The following is a 23,017-nucleotide window of genomic DNA, read 5'->3' on the forward strand; positions in this document are numbered from 1 at the left end:
TTCAACACAGAAATAGAAGTAGCCACCAGTACTTTCAGTATAGAGCTTGTTAATTGATCTGTGTCTTGATGTTTCCTTTCCTACCCATTCTTGGGATAGTTATCTTTCTTGTGACTCTCTGCTTCTGTGCATTGGGTGTTAAATGATTTGTCATTTATTCATAATGAAGGATCACACTATATAGCCTCTGTTCATGTGGTTTGGTTTACTGACAGCAGCATCTGAGTGCTCCTTTCACCATCATCCACAGGGTTTTGATAAGCCTAACTTTCTCCTTTGTCTGGAGTTCAGCACCAGTGCAGGGCTGTGTCCTTTAATGTTAGATTGTCCTACTACGTAGTCATCTTACTCATAACTCTATTTACCAGTAATGTCTTTTTTGTGGTCATGCTTTAGGTATCCTTACTCTTCTTGTTGATTTCTTCTATCTCCTCATGATTTCAACTTGGCTTATCCTATTCCTCCCCAATGCACACAATTATTTTAATTAAATTTGTTCAAAATGGATTTCTGTATCTACAATGTTCACATACAAGCAGCCATACAGAGTGAACACATGATATTTAAAACTAAATCTAAGCATGTAGCTTTTCCCCTGTTATTTTTTTTTTTTAGAAGACTTTTTACAGGATTTTTACATTACTGACTAACAGAAAGAACAAACAGACAAACAGGGAGAAGAGGTCTTTTATCAAAATTCTAAATTATATTGTGCTTTTATTTTTCATTGTTTTCTAGAGTCTAGTGGAGTTTAGATAGCAGCCTTGAAGTAATTTTCAATTTCAATATTTAAATGGCAGTAACAGTTACCTAATGTTGTTTCGTTATTTTATTTTTAATCACAGTTGTATCCCCGAAGTGGAGCACCAACAGATGTGTCAGTTCCTGTTGCCTTTGACTGTACATGATAACATTCCATCCATCCTGATGTTTGTAAACAGATACTTGGATATCCAGCCAGCCTAAATCTCTGCCACAGCCCACAGAAATAGCCTATGCAGAAGTAATCCCATAAAATAGCTGACACAGCCAAGAGGAGGTCCCTGTTGTGAGTTGTGCTACTTGCTGTTTAACAGGGACACTAATGACTTTGGCCCCAGAAGTTGTTCTCTAGTAAGAAACTGTCACTAAACTGCTGTTTCCCATTTTCATAAATTCAATCTTCCACTTTTATAATTTTGAATTAGTAGTTTTCAGCTATAATTCCTAGTGCAGACATTGCCTGACATGATGAGGAGGCGAGCAGCCAGGGTTGTGGACTCAGGGTTAAAGGTCTGTTTGCCTCTGGCCTCACTCTCAGATCAATCCATGCCTGGTCAAAGCCTCTCCATAAGAGAGGCACTGGAGTATTCCTGCTGCTCCTAGAAATTTAATTTAATATATGAAACAAGTCATTAACTTACCCAAGGACCGGGAAATATGAGGGAAGTTTGTAACTCTGGAGACATATCTGATAAGAAAGTATAGCTGCTCTTACTTGTGCAGCACAGACACTGTTTATATTACCCTGCAGAAGAAGTGGCAGCTCATAGCTGCCTACAGGACTGAAGCCATCAAGCCCCATCCATTTATCTGCAATGGAGAAATAGCTGGAAAGGATAGGCTGGGTCAGGTAGGCAAGGATTACAATAGTAAGATTATTGTCTTTGATGTGTACATATTTCAGTGGTTTCAACAAAATATTGTCATGACTGTTTACCTACTCATATGTTGGGACTGCCTCATTTATTTTTCTCACACCTGATAATTTTAATGAAGCTTAGAGGCAGGAAAACCAGAACAGTGTGGGAAGTTTTGAGTATCTCCTGAAAAGTGTAAGAGAGACTCCAACGCCTAGTATTATATAAAGAGCCTACATACATCCTGACATCTAGGAATCACGAGATACAGGTGAACTCCAAACTTCTTAATCACATGGGAAGAGAGGGAAGATAGATGCTCTTCAACATATCCCCTCATGCAGTTTATGTACAGGGATCCACAATTTCCAGCTCTTGTATCATCTAAACATCCCAAATTCTCTCAGAACCCATTTTAAGCAATGCATTTTGAAATAGGAGCATCAAAACTCAGCTTTCCTTGTGGTTATCAGTATTCATTGTATTTCATGCTTAAATATATTCATGGCCAGCAAAAATCCTTTTCTTCATGAGTCAAAACTGTCCTTCACCTGAAATTACTTCCTTCCCAATTCTTTCCCTAGGTATATTGATAGTTACATTATTGACTCTTTGTTTTGACTTTGACTTTAGCAAGCTGCTTTAGTTGCCACTCAGGTCAGAGACTGATAAAATCAACAGTCAAGTCTAATAGGAATGGAGATTCACCTGGTGCTTTGCACTTTATTTTCCTAATAATCCTGCTGCCGAGTTGTCCTAAAAGGAGAATTTCCAATTCAATGCAAATATTTCTCTTTTTTTGCTCCTTTTTTGTTTTGATTTGGACCAAAACATGAACATTTCAAAATTTCCTGTGAAATGTGAACTTCTAAGAATGTAATTCAAAAGCTGCCCACTTGAAGATCAGTTGTCACATTATTCCTGCTACCCAAGGTCCTAAGCCTCTGACTTTGGTTGGAGCAATGAAATACAGGTAATTGGCTGCCATATATTAGATCTGGCTGCTCTGGAGTCACAAAACCTGAATCAGTGTCCTGGCATGGTCCTTTTGCTGAACCTAGTGTGAGCAAAGTGCTTGGTTTCTGGGAAGCCCCCAGAAATCCAGCCACACCTTGGGTTCTGCTGAGGTTTCTCAGAGACTTCAAGGTCCAGATCACATGTTTTAGTGGCTGAAACACACTGTTCTGTGAATTGCCTTTTTAGTGTCATTAATACTGCCTTATCTCAAAGTCCCTTGCCTCATTGGTCTTTCTGCCTGTGGTCCCTTCTTTAGAGCAAGCCACTGTCACTGCTGCTGCTGGAGCTGGTGACTGCTGTCAGAAGAGGAGCTGCTGCTGCAGGGGTGGATGAGAAGCCTTGCTACCCTGAGAGGTAGGACAGGCAGGGCCAGGAGGAGTACATGTACATATGTACCTTGATTCCCTAAGCATTGCTGACAAAGCTGCTTTCAGTCATCCCTTGTACTCCTCTTGTACTAAATCCCATCTTCTCTCTATGGTGAAAGTAATTTCAGTGTAACAAAAAAAAAAAAAATAAAACAGGACCTGGCAATCTCACAGGGCCATGTATCACCCCATCATGTAACACACTCTTTGGCATAGTTTTGACCTGAGTCAGCAAGTCCTGAATAATGCCAGGGGGATAGCACTGGCTGGGAACTCTTTCCAGTAGAAAGTACAGAGTTGACTAAACCACTGGAGCTGGCTCCTTGCTCTTAGACTGTCTCAGCACTGTCCCAGCAGTGTCTGAATCCCTGGGTATGCAACATGGTACATGTCAGGGCTGTGCAGCACATTCATGCAGTTTCACGCTATGGAAGCACTGCTCTGGCAGACTGAAACCTAAGCCTTCACACAGTTTTAGCCACATAAATAATAATTATACTATACAAGTGCTGGATGGGGCCCAGAGGAAACCGTGGCCAAGAAGTGTGGGCATTGCCCATCAGTGACTGCTTCTGTTTCACTCAGTAGTACAGATGCAGACATGGTCATCTGCCTACTTGAGCTGTCTCTAATTAATTTCCATAACTTAAAACCTAATAGTGTGAAAACAAAGGGTTTTTGTCATACTCCATCCAAACATCTACCAGTTTTCTGTCTGTATAACCCAACCAAGGCCCCTCTTTGAGTCAATGCACTTAGCTTTAAAATGGTGCTTTGTATAAACTCCTGGGAGTTTTCCTCCCAGCTAGCGATCTGCAACCACAACCTTCCCTCCCCCCACCCAGACACAGCTGTTGGAGATCACAGTTCAGGAATACAGAGCTGGAATAAAAATTACTAAAGCAGCAATGCTCATTGTCTCAATTCCTCCTTTCAGGTGCTGCTTCATAAATCCAGACTTTCTGTAGTTTATTCTATGTAAAAGAAAAACATTAATATTAATATTATTTCCAAATTTTTGCCAACCTTTTCAGATCCCACCTTTCTCCTTTCCTGCTTTCGGCTGCACAGCTCTGCTTCAGTTCAGGTTAATGTTTTCAGAGGCTGAGGCTCCTTATGATCATTCCCAGCACACTTTTGTAACTGAGCTATAAATTTCTAAGATTTTCTGGAGGAAGGCTGTGTTATCTCGTAACTGATCCTGTTATTTGCCTCTGCATCCATGATTGCAGTTCCTTGGACTTGCAGGCTTTTCTGTTATAGGAAATCAGTTAACTCTTCCCTTCTTCCCCCTTAGGATTTATTTATTGTCTTGAAAGGTGTTTTTTGTATATATAGAATACACCCGATTGAAAGATCCACCTGAATAAGTATATTAGAGGAAAGGAGACAGGGAAGATACTTGTTACAAACAGAAGTTTAATGCTATTCTGAATTGACTTGTTCTTTTACATCATTAAAATAAAATCTGTAAATCCTTAATGTTAGAAGATGGTTACTGTTCTCAACTCTGCAGCTTAAAATATTGTCTGTTCCTTATCTGCCAAGTTCAAGTAAGGGCCAGGTCCTTCATGTACTCATGAGAGCTTTGCTGCAGCAACAAATGCAGCACCTGAACTGAGCAAATGCAGCACCTGAATTCGGGCACTACACAGAGGTTTTGCACTGTGCAGTGAGACATTTACCTAATGAGATAAATAATTAGATGGGTTCTTACTTGCCAATATTTGAACTCTCTTTCCACAAACTAAAGGGTCTGGTCTGAGAGAACCAGCTCCAAGAATGTGCCTGGTGTATGATAATCAAAGCAGGGCTGATAGCTGCAGTGAGCTCTGAAATCACAGGGCTGTGGAACTGGATGGAAAACAAACAAAACTTTGTGCCAGTTTCATTTGCATAATATCTATCAAGTCTTCAAGTCAATTTGTTAATGAATTTTTCAAACAAAAGGACTAAATTTACAAATACACACAATATTTTGTATAGCAGTCTAATCCCCATCTGTCCCCATTGGGTGGTAATCATCACATATTTTTTCCCAGCAAAATGAAGACCATGATTATTACCATGATAATTGTTACAAAAGTAAAATTTGAGTCCAGTGAGAAAGTTTGTCATTAAACTAGACAAAAAAGCAACATTGGTGTTAAACTCTGCTTTCATTAATAGCAGAACAAGCTAATGAATGCTATTAGCTACAGTTCAGTTACTTATTTTCTTTTGCCATTTTAGTCCTAGACCTTGTGGTTTTGTTAAAATAGGAACGATAAACATCTGTAGTGTCCTGGGTCACAGACTGAAATGGCCTCTTTCAGAGCATGTAAAGCCAATAAAACTGCAAAAACAGGACTAAAACAAAATCCAGTACTGACAGAATAAGCCTGAAGTGTGCTCACTTACTAATTTTTTACCTAATTACAATTGATCACAACAAATGAGAATTACTTGGTTTTTACTGATAGCAGTAGAGTAGATGCACCGAATCTCTTAGTCCTTTCTCCTGCTATAATGTCATGGATATCTCCTGTTGTCTCAAAATGGAGAAAAGGATCAGTTTTCCCCTCAGTAGTAAGAGAGAGATCACTTTTCCTTCATATTTCCTAGACTCTTTGCAGCATTCAGACCACTTTATCCTGTGAGTGTTGCATCACTGTACTCCAAAGTTCAAATTGGATATGATTGTTGTCTTTCTTACCATTTTTAATATTTAAGCTCTCCTTTTCCTTCTCTAACTCAGCCTTTTGCTGTTTCTCCCTCAGAAGGCTGCCAGCTTAGTCCATGCTTACTACCTCTTCATGTCTTCTCTAGAGAAAATGGAAGTTCCTCAGGATGTTAGACATGGAGATTTCCTTTGCTGGTAAGTCTCTCACTGTATTTTAACTCTCTTTTAGAATACCCAGCTATCCTTCTCCCCATCTCAAAATTGCCTCATATTTCCTTATAATTAAAAAAAAATTCCTCCATGTTCCCATAATGTAGCCTAACAACCCATTTTGTAGTGCCTTGAGCTCTTAAGAGTAATGTTTCTATTATTTGTGCACTCTAACTATTTATTTATCAGTGTCCTGGCCATTTATAGACACCAGAACAGCTGACTTCCATCTATTACAGTTGGGGTTTCATTCATTTTTTAAATCAAACTGTCATCCTTGAGATGGATGAGGCTCCCCTCTTTTCTTTCAAAGGCAGAATCCATGAAATTTTTATTGAATGTGGAATACAGCTTGCAAGTCCAGAAACAAATTGCTGCTGTTATCATCACAATACTCATTCTTCTCCTCACTGTTTCATAAGCATCAAAAATTGGCCCTAAAGGTAGGACTCAAGCAAATCAGGGACCCAAAACTAGTTAAACAAGGCAATTAGGGCAGATATATACCTATACATGTTGGAAGCAGCAAGACTTACTAAAGGTGTGCCTTTACCTGGTAATCCTGCCTGCAGGGACAAAGGGGATGTTGGTCCTGTGTATCCTCTGCTGATCTTCTGTGCTATTCCAAAATTCTGCTGATTTCACAATAAGTTAATGAGCCTACTGTGTTGCAACTCCACCCCAGAGCTACTTAATTCATTGGGCTGGCAAGTGTACTGTTTGCTGGGATGATAAATACCAGCAGAGCTCGCAGGTCACCAGGGTTTGTGAAATGACCCATGATTCTAGTCTGGGCAGAGTCTGTGACTAGCATGAGTGCATCCCTGCCAGACTCACCTCAAGGGCATTTAAATAAAGGCCTTGTCCCTCCAGCTAGTCACTTGTTGATCCCTCTTTTTCCCTACCAGCAGCTGTTCCACATGATGATCCTGTAGCATCTCTGCCACTAACTGTGACAAAATAGTTAATACAGTGATTTCCCCTGGAAAAGGAAAAGGCCTCAGAAGGTACATGTGTTTATGTTGTCTGTTTAACTCCGACAATGATCATCTTTGGATTTGACTCTTCTAGGCTGAGTGATTCAGTTCACCCTTCCTCCTTTCCCAAGGGTTGGGTAGCCTGGGGAGTGAGTCCTATCACACTGCCCTGCACCAGCAGGAACAGAATTTTTTTCTGGACATCAGCATCTGAGGTCTAGGAGAACAGAAGATTTCACTATAAGATGCTCTATGCAGAGTGTCATTGCTCTGCCAGTGCAAGAGAACTTTTCATCCTCCCTGACCAGACTGGTCAAGATTCAGGAAGTAAAGTGGAATGGGTAGCAGAAATTAACATGGTAGTCCATAACACACATCCCATCGTCAGCTAGAAGATGGCCAAACCAAACAAATCACAGAACCCACCAAGAAAACCAACACTAGCATAAAAGTGAGAAAAATGGCTTTCTGATGGTAATTTTCTTATAAAATCTCTCATCACTAACAAAATCATAGGAAAAAAGAGTCCTTTTCTGTGCAGAAAGGAGATACAAAGCACTTGGGATGTGAAGGAGGTCTTAATGGATGACTTGCTTTGATTAAGTCAGCCTGTGAACTTTGAGCATTTATTTCTTAGGCAATCTTCAAAGACTACATTCCCTCCAGATTCCTCAGAGTCAGGCCTTTACAAGAAATGTGCTTGTCTTTGTATTGAAGAGTTGTTTGCACTACTGTAATTCTTGCTTTCTCAGCTTACTGAAACCTCATTACTGCCTGTGATCAGTTGATACCACCATTCATTTTCCATTTTTTGGGTTCTGCTTGATTTCATGTGGCTTTCAGAGCTACGTTCATCTGTGCTCACAAATAGGCTCTCAGTTCTTCACTATCTGAAAGAATTACTGTGCTCACAGCTCCTCAGCCATCACTAATGCCTAAGGAAATTTCAGAAGCATGGGCCAAGAAAAACTCTATTCCCTATCACACAGTTACCCCAACACAGTTAGGTTTTCTGACGTTTTTGTTGCAAAGCCTCCGTAACGTGGTCCGGCACTGACACAGCTGTAGTGTCAAAGTGCAAATGCCTAACATTCTTCAGTGCACTTATCCTCCTGAGGAATACATTTCCGATGAAGTGAAGTCCCTTCTCCCTGCTTGTAGATAGGAAGTGAGGTCTCCAGCGGGTGAGATTTAAGAAGTTTCATCCCCATACACATTTATCTATCCCTCCTGCATGCAGAGAGACCCTTAATAACTTCAGGAACTAGAACATCTAAATATAAGTTAGATCCCATCCTAAATTTCCTACTGAAAGCTGCAGAGGAAGTAGTTGATGTTTCAGGGGACTGGGCATGAATGTTTTGCCATTCAAAATATTACTGAAGGTGGATCATATTTCCACCTAATACTTGGTTTCAAGAGGCAGCTGATATATTCTGTACTCAGAAGAAAGATTTCATTTCCCTTGCACTCATTGATAAAAGACCAAGAAGATTCATCTGATTCCAAAAAGAAGTTAGAAAGACAATCAGTCCATCATTTGAGAAATGACCAAAAATAATAATTGTGATTTTTTTGGGTTGTTTCCTCTTATGATTGGTTTGACTTCAGGTCCAAAGATGATACACTTGGCAGTGAGAGACAGTTACTCCCACTGTACTGTCATAATTATAAGTCAATGATTAACTGAAAATGCATAAACAAATATACAGACAAGACTGGTAAAGACAAGCTGACCCTAAAGAAGCAGCTGAAGACTGTATGTTAAAGTCACAGGCAGACTCTACACCTTGAAAACTGGTCACTGAATATTTATAATATTTGCATTCAAATTGAACCACACTGTAACCTGAAACTATGCCATAAACCTGTTTTGGCTACAACAGTAATTTTTGAGATTAAACCACTTTGCTGCTTTGTCCCCTTTAGAGGTAGATTTTAAGAGCAGAAGCGAGACAGACATTTCTGGGCTCCAGCATGAGTACCTCCACAGGACACCAACCTCAAGGTGCAGCAACACTATTGAAATCTAGGACTCTAGTAATTTACAAGGTAGAAATAGCATCAGTTTCATGACTGTACTTCCTGAATAAAGAGAGATGGATAAACTGATTTATCACTAATAAGATCAACGTTGGGCAAACGGGGATTTTTTGGAGAGTTATCAGAGATTCTAGGCATTTTCTATTGTAAATGTTATTCATCAAAAATACAGCATCATGGTAACACTTCTCCTTTACAGGTGCCCATGCTAAATATGGCTTTTCATGTGAACAGTAAAGTTCAGACCACAAAATGCAAATATCTTTAATTTAATAAATTTAGTAAATAAACCTGTAAGTTCTCAGCTGGAAGGACAGAAAGTTGTATGAGAAAAAAAACACTTGACTGGCTGTTGAATGGGGGCTGTTGCATTAGGGATTCTGTTGGATGTCACATATGTGAGATGTCTTTAAATTGATTAAAATAATAGAGAGAATGTTTAGCTTATTTTAAGACATGACTCAAAACAGCCTTTGACAGAAAAGAAAAATTTCAAACAAACAAACAAAAATCCCTAAGTCCAAAACACTCCAGAGAAATTAGAAGTTCTTTCTTAGGAAGAAAGAAGTTCTTTCTGCTTTAGAAGTCAGATAAAGCTCCGATGTCATACATATGTCAGCTGCAGGGAAAAAACAATTGACAGAACCTGTGAATTGAGGCTTCTGTAGTTCTGAGTGTCTAGTCTTGCAAGTCAATGAAATTAATTTTCAGAAATCAACTACTGGATTAATATAGCAATAATCTTATAGCTTTCTGAGGGAAGACCTTCAAATGAAGTGTATAAACATTATGTTAAGAAATTGGCTTGCAACCCATTGCTAGAGAGATCCTCTTGAAACTGATTCTTCATACAGATTTAAGAGGTACAGTTTTATGTGGGTGTTTTTTTTGTTCTGAGGAAGGGTGGTGAGAATATCAGCCTTGATGTCTTGCTAGTGAAAGAAAAACAAACAAGAAAAAATCCCTCTTGTTTGTATTTCTTGGCAGTAAAAGGCATGGAAACAGAAAAACCCTTATTCCTCTGTTATTCTTTTCACTGATATCCTCCTAGTCTCAATTTGTCCGTGCATTCCCCTCCTGTTTCTTATTCAGAATATGCATGCTCTCACTAGCCTACAACTTAATTATAAATTGTCACTGTTCATTTCTTTTCTCAGTGCTCTTACCCATCTACATTTCTTCCCCTTTGAACACCATAAAATCTAGATTTCCCTTTTTTTTTTCACGGTTCCCATAATCTTGAATTCTCCCTCATTCATGCAGCCTCATAATTCCCTGGAATCTCTATATCCATCCTTTTGGGTTCTGGGTTCTTGGTAGTCCTAGGTTCAATTTTACAATTTTATTATAATTTTACAATAAGCCTTCTTCCCCACAAGAAAAACACAGCTTTGCAAGAACAGAATCTTCTCTTTCCTTAGGGATAACAGGCAGCGAGCCTTTTTTGTTATTTTCATATACAAATCTAAATCTGTCTGCTTCAGAACCTAGAAGTCAGCACAAAAGAAGGCAATGAAAAATCCTACATGTGAGATTTGAAAGGCACTTACAAATGTCCACGTTCAGTGACTTATCTCCCCTTTTACTGGTGCTTCTTAGGATACTTCAGTGGAAGTCAGATGCTAGAAGAGCATGTACAGACGAATCTATTAATTTCCACAAGATTAACATGCTCTCTTACCTTAACCTGAGCTAAAGCAGGTTTTATCCTGGCAAATTTTCATAGCCTCTGTCAACACTATTGAGAGGAGATGGGTAAGCTACACCCTGTAATAATGTTAATAGCAGAGACTTAATCTGAAATGAAGAGATGAACAGTTCTTCTTGATGCTGTCTTTTGGTATCATCATGTGCATTCTTTGAATCAAGTTAAACATGCTCACTACATTTGTATTAATTTTAATCAATTTCAGTCCTGGCCAACAATATTACTTCCCCTATATTGTTCCTTTATTTCAGCACTATATTTCCTCCATTTATTACTGTTTCTGTTTGGTTGCATATTCAAACGTGGCACGTTTTCCTTTAACCACATCCATGGTAGAGGTTATGTAAATGGTGATTAAGTGTGCCAGGGAAACTTGTATAGGTGTGATACAAAGCATCACCATAAAAGGCCATGAAGTAGTATTGCAAAAGGATTACTTAACCCTTTCATTAGAAAGAAATCTTTCTTATGTCAGATTAATTCATCTTAATTTAGTAGGCATTATGCAGGCATTCTGTGATTTTTCATGTATATTTGACTAACTAGTTTCCAGCCTGAAATATAAGACCCAGATCCCATCAGTCATAAAACCTTTATACTGATTTCAGTGGGTTTGGATACAGCCACAAACTCACACAGCCAGGAAAGCAGTTACAAATGCAGGGGAAAGTACTACAATGACAAATACAGCTCAGACTGACACTACATGCTGCAACTGCACAGTTCTTCTCTGAGAAGTGCAAAGTCTGTGCAGTAAGAGTTTCTAAAAGCATAAAGAAATAATTCAGCAAGCATGGAAGGTATTGAACTCAACTCCAGGTCTTTTCATGGAAGATAAAGATGAATTGGCTGGCTAAGCAGTGTGAATCATAAACTGTCTGTGCTCATTAACACTGACAAGAAGCCAGTACAAGCTCTCTCAGTTCCTTCTGAAAGCTTAAGAAACTGTGCTTTAAGGTTCTCTCTGAGAAACCTGAGAAATAAGGCATAAAAGAGTAAGGAGTACCTGTACCAGTCAAAGTGATTTAAATAAACATAACTTTAATAAAGGATAAAGAAACAATAAAACAATAAACTAGTCAGAGATAAAAAATTAATCTACAAAATAAGTTACATCAATAATAATAACCTTCTCACATGTCCATGGCAGCAGTCTGAATGTAGACTAACATCCTTATCCAAGCTAAGAAGTATCTTAGAAGTAAGAAATAGCCAGTCTCTGCAGTATGTGGAACTGCAGGGCATATATTGCCGGGTAAAAGGCAGCTTTTGTTATTTGTGCTCAACTCTACCACCACTCCTGCTGCCTTCCTACCCACATCTGTCATCATTGCCAGAGAACTTTCCCAGCTGCTGTTGGTCTTTAGCCTGTGAGTTCTTCTGGGCTTTCTGGGAGACTATTTCAGTGCCTCGCTCGTATAAGAAATATAAATTTATCCTTCAAAAATTGACAGTATTGGCCATGATTTTTACTTGTCTCAAGATCTTTACCTTCCCATTTTTTGCTGCAGCCACTGTCAGAGCTACATTTCTCTATGGGAATATTTGTCAAAGATATCACTGCTGGAAGTTTCCAGACATGGCTTGCAGTCCTACAATCACTTCAACTTCATAATTATTTTTTTTTTCTCTAATATAAGTATTCTAAGGTATTGCACATATTTTGCATGTAAATGATGTCTTTTTCAGCTGTTCATTTTCCCTCCTTCTCAACAGGTGCCAAGAGAGGACTCTTCTTTCAGAAAAGTCCCTGCCCACACTGAGTACTTTGGTAGCTATAAAGTATTTCTACTTCCATTTACTTTGAACTAAAGAACATCTTCAGTAAGGAGAACAGTGAACTGAAATTTCCTTTCAACACTTCTTTTTTTTCTAGTAAGTTTCAGATAATTATTTCTGAAGTGATGTTCTGGGTGATAGAATACAAGGAAATAGTGTGATTTTAACCCCATTCTGCTAAACACATATACCATCTACTTTCAATTACTTTGATTGCTTGATATCCAACACCTAAATTCAGGAGTCTAAATTCTCTATAGCAGCCTGTGGAGGAATATAGGTACCTTTGAATGGTGATTCTTAGCGTGTAAATTTGATACATAAATTCAAAATATGTGGCCACACCTTCCATAATTACAGATCAAAGAGAAAACTCTGCTGGAGTGCACTGCATGAAGGATGTATAGCTCAGAGAGAATGTGGTTCAAAGCACCACCAGTGTCTCCACCAGGCAACAAATACTCTTTATTAGCTCTAGTTGAATGGGTTTTGACCTCATCTGCCTTGTACAGAGCAACTACCGTGCACTTCTGTGCTACCCTTGGTGCTTTGGATGCATGTTTTGCCTCTAGCATAGCACAGCACAGTGCAAATGCAAACCCTAGCATGTGCCCTGGTGCTGTGGGCACCTCCTAGAAGCCAGAAAGTGCTGAGACTCAGGTACAGTAAATAGAAGCACAGACTGTGTCTTCAGAGGGAAAAAACACGTGGTAGATAATGTTTTCTTTAGGGGCCAGGCTTGTCCCTTGGCATCAGCATTGCTCTCCCAGCTCGTTGCCAGACTCAGCACTGTGCTGGAGCCCAGCCAGGTCCAGGTGTTCACACGGGTTTGCACTGAGCCCAGCAAGCTTCTGGGACCCAGAGGTCTGTGGGGTGAGGTGTATTTGTACTCCCCAGCAGCCCTGGTCTTCAAAATGAGATCAGGAGCTACCTGACCTGGATGGGCTTGCTGGAAATAAGGTCACATCTGCCAGGGTGGGTTTTTTTGTGTTTTGCTGCAGAACAAGAGCAACAGTGGCAACACTGGTCCCAGAGGTATACTGGTGTGAGAAACAGTGGAACTGAGCTTGTGCCAAACCTCAACAGTCTTTCCATAACTCACATAAGTAATCTGAAATCCAGATAACTGATATTTTACTCTTGTAAGAAATACAGATTCTAGAAGTTTTCAGGATACTAGACAAAAAACAAACTGTGAGGGTAGACAGAGTATTAATTTTTAAAAATTACTTTTGTAAAAACAAAAGCAAAAACCAGGAAAAAAACCCTTTAAATACTACCATTATCAAAGGTGAGAAACTAAAAAGATTAATTAATGAATCTTCAAATAAAAGAGTATATGAAACAAAGTTCTGACAGACCTATTCTATGAAAAAACATTTTCTTTCTAATCAAGCATTTATAATCTTTTATAAGCAAGTGCATTTTTTATGGAAGTGAAAAGTACCGAAACCTAGATGCAACCATAATTCCTCCAATGAAAATGAAAATATTTTGATTCTTCACATTAGTTTAATGCAAAAAAAAATGTAAACAAATTATGTTTGTTGACCTCTGCTTGTATAATAAGTAAATAGCCATTAATCACAGCAACTCCCTTAAGTTTTCTGAATGTCTTTTGGTGTCATACATGAGAAGACTGACATACTGACATTTGTAGGGCACTTAAGTAAAGATTTCAACTTGACTGGCACACCCTGTCCCTTGGAAGGAATTGCACTACTGTTTTCCCATGAAGCTTGTGTACATATAAAGGAAAGAACTACATGCATTATTTCAAGGAATGAAGTTTACAATAGGAATTTAAAGAGATAGCTATAAACTTAGTTAAGTGAGGATTAGTACAGACTGTGGTGCACATTGAATCCAGACTGCAGATTTGTGGATTTTCATTTTATACTAGGTAAACAACCACACTGCACCACTAATGATATGCTGCCTGCTTTCTGGGTCCCCATCCCAAGACAGCCACAGTCTGCATTTCGTAGATGCTGACAAGTCAGTGCAGCTGAAGCCAGCATATGCCATGAGTGACTGGTGGACATCAGACAAGTTCCAGTCATCTCCAGTGAAGAATGCAGGTAAGGAAACACTTCGTTTGGAGGCTGCTTCTGCAAATTCTGGGACAAATATTTATGAATTTTACAAAACACAATATCTGGGAGCTGAGACATGAACTGGCCAACTCTTTTGTGTTTGTAGGCTGCCCTGATCCTATGGTAACAAGCATAAAACAGGATAACTCTTTTAAGTGTTGACATAAGGTTGGGATTACATACAATAAACAAGATAAAGTTACACAATGACTGAGAGGAACCAAAACAAACATTATAACATTATGTTACCTATTCAGCACTTTACATTTACAACACAGAAGCATCTTCTCTGGGGGACTAAGGAAGAGATCCAAGTGGCTTCCTCTGAGCATCTAAGTGATTTTTTCAGCTGAATAACACTGCTTGTGTTTTGCCAAACCACATTCTGTATCACTATAATACACTGGATGACATAAAGTTTAAACAGACTTAATTTTGGCATTTCTGCTGTTTCTTAATTTTTACCATTCAGAGTAAGTAACCAGTATTATATAGACAAAAGAGCTACACCCTTACATATAATCTCTTACCTGAAATGCTATGCACTTAACAGCAACTGCCTAATTAATGTACCTTTACATCATATAGCCATTTAAATGAATTGTAATTTTATTGCTATGTAGTTAATAAACAGCTCATAATATATATAATATGCAATATTAATACACTGAATATTTAATGTTATTTTAATCTTTATAGAAACACATGATATAATTTATAGTTATAACTCAATATAAAACATTATTTTGAATGTTGCACTTTCCTTAAAAACCACTTTCCAACTGGAATACACACTTCACAGCACTGGAGACATTTATGTTTTTTTAACTTTGTTGTTCTGCTTACACCAATGACCATTTGAGGGCATTAAAGGGATCTTAATTTAAAGACAGAAAAAGCATGCAGAGAACTATTAGGGATAATAGTTAACAGGACTTGTGATGAAAGGACTTATCCTCTGAGATTCAAAAATTGCACAGAATTGGGTGCAACCAGCTAGATAAAAATAATAGTGTTACAGAGACCAAAGAATACATAGTCCAAGCCTATCAGACTCTCCTGAGTCCATTCAGACATAAAGTTGATATACTAAAATCAGCTCATCTTGTCTACTTGACTACTGCTTCAGTGAGAGTGTAGTGCACTGAGATGGGGGACAAAGTAGGTTTTTATTCTGAACAAATTAGGTAAAGATCCTAAAATGGGGGGGTGATTTACCACTGAACATTTGGAAAATGTTCCCCATACACACATTCACAGCATGTGCAAGCCTATTTACAGCTATTTCATCTAGAACAGTCTTAGCATTGCCAGGACTCAAAAACTGCCTGTCCAGGCCTTTCCTTGCTCTCTAGCCTCCTCTTTGAACACAATCTGCATAACTCTTAATTACGTCTCATGCAAGATTCAACTGACAAGGCTTTTAAAATGAAGTGTATTCAAATGAATAGTTCTTAACATGTCTATATATGTCAGTTTCATACTATGAACCAGTACTGCCCATTCAAACCTAAACCTCAAATACTGCCCAAACTTTGCAATCATTATGATGAAGCCAAATTCTTGTCTTGTAATGTCCAGATGAGGCTGTATATGAATATTCAGTAACAGTATGCCTATAACCACACAAAATATTAGTCCCTGGGGAAACCAGAAGAGGGAATTTTAAGATAGCTAATTTTTTTTAAAAAGTACTTTGGTTTCAAAGACTATATTTAAAACTTTTTTTCCAATTTTCCAAGGTTCAGAAGAAAAGCTAGTCTATGTATGCCAATTATACTACTGTTATAATTATTAAAGTAACATTATTGATTGTGTTGTTCCATAAAAAATACTCATTGGTGGTTTTTTTTTTTCCCCAAGCATGTGTAACAGAAAGGACTTGTATTTCTTTTCCAGAAATCATTTTGAGACAACTTCAAAGTCAACTGGCATATATGTGGCACCAAACTGCACCCTTCAGATGACTGAGATTTTTTACATATGAGCACATTCTTTCTTACAAGAGTTTGCAAATGCTTGAGTGATACTTGTATTAATGTAATAAAAGAAGTGCAAGTCCAACCAAGACATGAGTATTTCTCTGCTAATGCTCTCTAGTCAACTGCAGCCAGAACTATTGTCATAACAATTCTCAAAGCACTGGAACAACTGCAGCACCAATTAAAAGAGGAATCCTAAAGTGTTCTTGCAGTCAATAGAGATGATTGCCATAGTCTTATTTAAACTCACATTTGTCAATCCTTTGACATTACACCTGCTGCATGGCAAAACACTTGAATTCTGACAAATTAATATTTTTATGTGGTGTTTGAAAAAGGAACTTTTCAGGCTGATAGCAGGACAAAAGATTTTGTGTGCTTATAATCAAGGGTATCACTAGGATTTTATGAATAAATTAGAATGCACACCTTGTCATCTCCCTTTCTATCATTTTGAGAATATTGCAGAAAAGTCTCCTTGTCTAGGAGGTTAAATGACTATAAGCTGTAAAACAAGCCATAGAGAAAGAGATGAGGGCTGCTATCACTGTCTTCTTTGCATAACCTACACTGTGCATAGCATAGCTCTGTGCAGTAAATATTTGGTGAAATATATGCAATAGGCATCAGCAAAGTGATTTTTTTTTTCCACACATAAATATTTATAAGCCAAGAAGATTTGCATACAGTGTTTAAAGACAGATTTTTTTGTAAGGTGTACTGTGGTGACTTGGTGACTCTTTTGGTGACATGTGTGTTTCATTCTCTTGCCACATGTGCCATGGTGAGTGCTGTGCAATGCATGTAAGGGCCTGACTCTTCACAGGAGCAGCAGGAGAGCTGAGCTGCCCAAAGGACAATAACTGCTGACAGTGCGAGTAAACAAACTGTTTCTTTCCTTCTGGCTGGAAATTTATCAGTAGAGAGAATACAAAAGTTGAACTGTGGTTAGCACCATGATAGCAGTAAGTCAGAATAAAGCCTAGGGCTTAGGTTCCTGCCTATGCAGGCAGGCCTAATGCATTCATCACTGCAGATTCCCCAAGTTCAAAGGCACTCCTTTGGCTCTCAGTGAAGAAATGAGGATGTCAGCTTTGGGTGAAAGAGTTCAGCTCTCCAAAGAGGCAGAAGCTTCATGAAGAGTTAAGCAGAACAATCCATCACTGCTATGAAACCCTAACATACCTTATGTTTTTTTAAGTACTTAAGGTATTGCCTGGACATGTTTTGGAGCTGTCTTATATTCTCACACAACACAAAGAGCTTCAGATTGTATACTTGATATTTCAAAAAGTTTTAAAAATTAATGTTTGTGTTTCTGCAATATTCATGTTCATATTTATGTGTGTTAGAATAAATCCAAGGAAACTTGCAAATTATTTTAAGCGGCATGATTTTCTTTTACTGTGCATATTGCTTGAAATATTCATGTTATTTTGTGACATGAATTGGATACAGAGAAGAGGCATTCTTGATCCTATTATATACATTTTTTTTGTGCGACCCTTCTCAAATATGCGGCCACGCTGGAGCCAATTACTCCAATTATCTGAGATTACAAGATTAAATTTTGCATATTCATAGTCTTGGGAAGAGGAGGAGGTCATCAGAAGGATGCCAAATATTGCTTATTATGAGAACAGGTAACATTTAACCTCATGACAGTACAAATACAAATAAACAATTGTGCAGAAATACAAATTAACTAAGCCATATTTCTAAGTGAAAGCTTCAGCTGCAGGTGGAGACACTTTTTAATTAGATAAAGCAAAAACCCCAGTGTTTTGAAGATGAGGCATGGGTTAGTATAACATGATTTCCTGAAAATTCAGGCAAAATTAAAATATTATTTCCTCTAAAATTAGGAAATGTTAATATATTTAAATATTTTTGACTAATACATGTTATTTCTATGCAAAGCTAACAGAAAAGGAATTGTAGGTACCTTTGTCTAGCCTAAAAATAAACCTAAAAAATTAAATGATACTGAAATATCCCGGATGAGATTTAGGCAGAAAAACGGCTTAGTAATCAGTGACTATTTTTTCCTCACTGGAAGCTAATATGTAATATTTCTCTACTATCTATACTAACTTCCTATTCCAAAATGGAAGGAAATATTCAATTTTAGCTTCGACTGAAATGTTTGTTCTTTGCTAAATTTCTGCTACCCACTTGTCTCACTGCATTTCATTGCATACATTCAGTTTTAAATTATATCTCAATTTTAGTATTTAACAAGTAAAATAGGATTAAAAACCTTAACAAAGGACTTAAGAGAAGTCTAAGCACTGTGGTTTTCCATTTGACTGGTGCTCCTGTTTCAGAACAGGAATGACTTTTAATAGCAAAAATAGAGGAAGATATTGAGGAAAAAAAGTAGTTTATATAGCAAATAGGAAACTCCTGATTTTTCCAGTAGTTGTTTATGTGACTTTGGATCAATCACTGCTCACTGTGCACCCCTTCCTTTGCTTATTACACAAGATCTGTAGGGCAGGGACTGCTTTCTGCTCCCTGGTTTTATGGCTACAATCCTTCTGTGCCACATTGGATGCAGGTGGTCACTAATGATAGATCTTACAGTTTGGAATGTTTGAGTTTTCTGAGCCCAAGCACCACAGAGCAGTCAGAACCAAGGATTTACTGGATACCAGTTTTTCTAACTTGCTAAGGTAACTGAAGAAGCCCATACAAGTACATCAAAGGCACTGGCTATTTTAGTCATGAGATAAAATAATGTCACCACTTAGTAACAAATGCCATATAAGCTTGCTGAACACTGCAAATGTATTTATAATAGTGCATTCTGTAGACTTGTAGTTAAAATAAACTGGGATTTTCAATTTTGAAGCAAATTATTTTGCTCTGGAAAAATTAACATTTTTTCTGTTATGAGGCAATAGCCAAATTATCATGGGTGTTTAAGCTCTTATTTTAGGCACTAAGTACCTGATTTTTGATTCATAAAGTAACCTGAATACCATAATCTGATACAACTATGTTGTTGTTCAAGTAGTTGGTAAGCTCTGGGCTAATTCTCAGTATCCTTTCCAAACCTCAGCTAAAGAAAACTGTGTGGTAATATAAGGATAAAGAGCTGAGTCTCTCAGATTCTGGCTTAAACAAAGCATATTCCATTTGCTATGATTTGTGACAAAATTTTCAGGCCATGTGCCTAGAGCCTCGGGAAATGCAGGGTTTTCCGGAATTCCAATAGGAGATGTACAGATACAGTACTGGGTCTACAGAAGCTACACAGATTTTTTTTTTCATCAGTTTAGCCTCACCATAGACAAGAATATAAATAAGGTCAACATACACCACTGAAGTCAGAAATAACTAGAGAAATAACTAGAGCTTATGGAGTTTTCAAAGGGTTTTGTGATTAGAAAACCATGACAGTGCTCCTCTGTAAATTTTAGTATACTCGTGTAATGTGTAAAATCTCCCAAGGAGTTCATGTTTGTTTTTAAAACAATTGCCTTACAAAAATATTTGATAGTATAATGAGAGAAAACATAAATAAAGCTACAATTAGAGCTCTGGTAGAATGTAGCTCTTCAGGAATGAGGAATCCTAAATATTCCAGACTTTTTGACTCTTGTGAAAATTAACAATACTGTGTTAAAGTGGCTTAAACTACATGCCACCAAAACCAGTGGATCAGTTTCAATTTGTGCAGAGCACATCAATTGTTTGTAATTATAGATAAATAATTCTAATGTTTTAACAGTAAATTATTTAAATATAGGTTTGAAATATTAATTAAAATAGGATTATTTCAATAAACAATTTTAATTAGAAAAAGAAACATGCAAGAAATTTTGAAATTGCTTCTAATCAAATATATAATTTTAACATGCCTAAACCAAGCTTTTATTTGTTTTTTAATTTGAAATTGTGTATGTTTATGAGACGATTCTCATTTCTTAAAAAGAAGAAAACTGCCCCAGGATATTTTATAAAAAGGACTTAGTTCAGAGGAGAGAAAACAAAATTATTAAGTTTGTAGATACAGATTTTGAAACATTTGGTGTTGATTCAAAATGAAATGTTTGTGTCTTATTTTGTAAGACATCAGAAAATCTTTTATAATTCTACACAAGTAACATCTTCCATTCTACACCTCAAAAATTTCTTTCTTATATGGAAAGAAACATTAACAGATTAAACAAGTTGAAATCTAAGTGTCAAAGAAATTCATTGTCAAGATGGGAAACACTAGGTCTGAAAAGATTTAAAGGACACACTTGAAATATTGGGTTGAACAGACACACTACAAGACCTTCATGAAGCCCAGGTACTCCTGCTTTCATTGTGCAGGGAAACTACATCTTCTGTATACTTCAGATGACCTCTAAATACTCTACCAATGTTTAAAAATATCTGGATATGCAGCAGAGGAATCAGGGGTTTTGCACGGAGCCAAGAAAATCATAGCATTCCCGCACGTATGTTTCAACAGTGACCACTCCTGGAAGGACAGGATTTACCCTATGACAAGTGTGCCACATCTGTTAAGCCCCACTGTGGACCTTAGCACAGGACATGAGATCTCCAGTGGATTACTGCATTAGCTCAAGATTAGTTAAGTCTTGGAACTAACACTGACAGGATCCCCAGAAACTGATTTAGAGAAAATAATTTTAAGATTATGTGATTAGCAGGCAAGTTGCTAAATCTATTTCCTCAAATGCAACATCATCACACCATGTATTTAACTGCTGTTGTCTCTGTGTAAATTGGAATGCAACTATGAGATAACTAAGAGATTGCTTGTGCTTGTTCATAACATTGTGAAATGTTATTTCAAATGGTATACACTTAAATTAGTTTTCTTCTCAAAGTTATACCACACATCACATTTGTATTTTCATTTTTTTGCTGCTGATCCTATAATAAATTGTTATGCAGAAACATAAAACTGGAATTATTTTCCCAAAAGAAAACTTGAAAAAATAGGAAAAAGAAACTGTAAAAATTAAATTTCAAATTTCAGGGCATGTCACAGAATTGTCATGAGAAAAATGGAGTTCAAAGGCCTGGTTTTTAAGCTTCCTGTTTTGCTCTGAAAACTGAAAGTATATTTTGATCTGCAGAGATCCTTTGCATCTTGTAAATTTGTTAAAACCTCCTCCCCCATCCATATTTTCTCTTCTCACCATGCTCAGAGTAAATGAGAAGGGAAAAAGAGCATGTGAGAAGAGAGAAACAGATACAGGCAGTCACAACCTGAGTGCTAACCTCAGCCCAGTCAGCAGCTCAGACTGGACACCGTGGTTTATCTGAATCAACTGTGGGAACAGAGCCTCTCCTGTCTCACTGGACGAGCCATGGAGGCAAGGCAGAACTTTTCTGACAGGTCCTTTGCTTTAGACATGCTGTTTCTATATTTCCCATGCTTTCTCCTGCAGCCTCCAGGGAACAGCACCTGGATTAGGTAGAGGTTTGGTCACCTGAGGCCCTGTAGAAATCCCCATGCTCCTACCTGGACTGCACAGCACCGTGCCAGGCTGACAGCGTGTGTCCTGTGTGTCGGTCCTGCCGCCTGTTCAGAGCCTGCACAGCAACGCTGCAGTGCGGCTGGGCCTAAAATAAAAGTGTTCAGAGGGGTAAAGTATGGGCTCGTGCTGTGTTTACATGAGTTCAAGGGTTCCTGGCCAAAGCTGGTTTGCACCTGCCTGGCCAGAGCAGGAGTGAGAGAGATATGCCCTATCTGCATCCGCCTATGTCAACATGTCCCCTGCATGGCCTTGGAGTGGGGATTGATTACACAGTGTGACACGAAGCAATTATTTCATCTAAGAGGCCCTTTCTTTGCTTGCTTCTATTTTGTTATGAGGATTTAGAAAAATAAATTATTTTTCTCCCAAGATTTGTGAACCTCATCGTCTTTGCAATCTGTGCTTGTATACTCTCTGAATGACATGTGGATTTTATCTCTCACAAGCAGAGGGGTTGTCTATCTGCTTTGTTGCTTTGAAACAAAATATGTCTTTTTCAGAAGCTGAACTCTTCTGATGTACCTTAAATGCTGCTTAACTGACTGGAAAAGTAATTTTGAAGTAAACGGTATACACATATATTAAGCACTTGTTCTGACAAGAGAAGGCTCATTCTTTGATTGAAGTCAAATCATTTTGTACCTGTGCTCCTCCATCACAAAAATTTGCTATTTTGAAAGAACTAGGACTGTGTATCTCCCTAATGCTTGGATCAGAAAGGAAAAAGAAAAGCCAAATTGATCTTCTGCAGATGCAAAGTACATCGGGCATGAAAATTTCCAGGTGTTTTCTCGAGTTCTGACTGTATACAGACCAGAGGTGCAGGTAATGCAAACCTCCATGAAGCCATATCTGTGAGTGGCAGAGGAGAATTTGATCCTGATCCAAGTTGCTGTCAGAACACTGTTAATTCACACTCAGTTTTTTGTCTTCTGGGTAATGACAAATGGCCTGTATCAGGAATGGTGTGGTCAGCAGGAGCAGGGAGGTCTTTCTTCCCCTGTACTCAGCACTGGTGAGGCCACACCTGGAGTGCTGTGTCCAGTTCT

General features: G+C 38.0%; 1 long non-coding RNA gene across 1 annotated transcript; it reads left to right on the top strand.

Moving 5' to 3' along the window:
* The first annotated feature begins 436 nt into the window (after positions 1-436).
* Positions 437-17,840, top strand: LOC111941454 (uncharacterized). The gene is made up of 5 exons (XR_002870026.2): positions 437-2,990; positions 5,764-5,861; positions 12,321-12,479; positions 14,287-14,464; positions 16,379-17,840. It is a non-coding gene; the product is annotated as an uncharacterized LOC111941454 (long non-coding RNA).
* Positions 17,841-23,017: the final 5,177 nt, after the last annotated feature.

Source organism: Cyanistes caeruleus, chromosome Z, assembly GCF_971803275.1.
Source record: "Cyanistes caeruleus chromosome Z, bCyaCae1.hap1.1, whole genome shotgun sequence".
NCBI lineage: Eukaryota > Metazoa > Chordata > Aves > Passeriformes > Paridae > Cyanistes > Cyanistes caeruleus.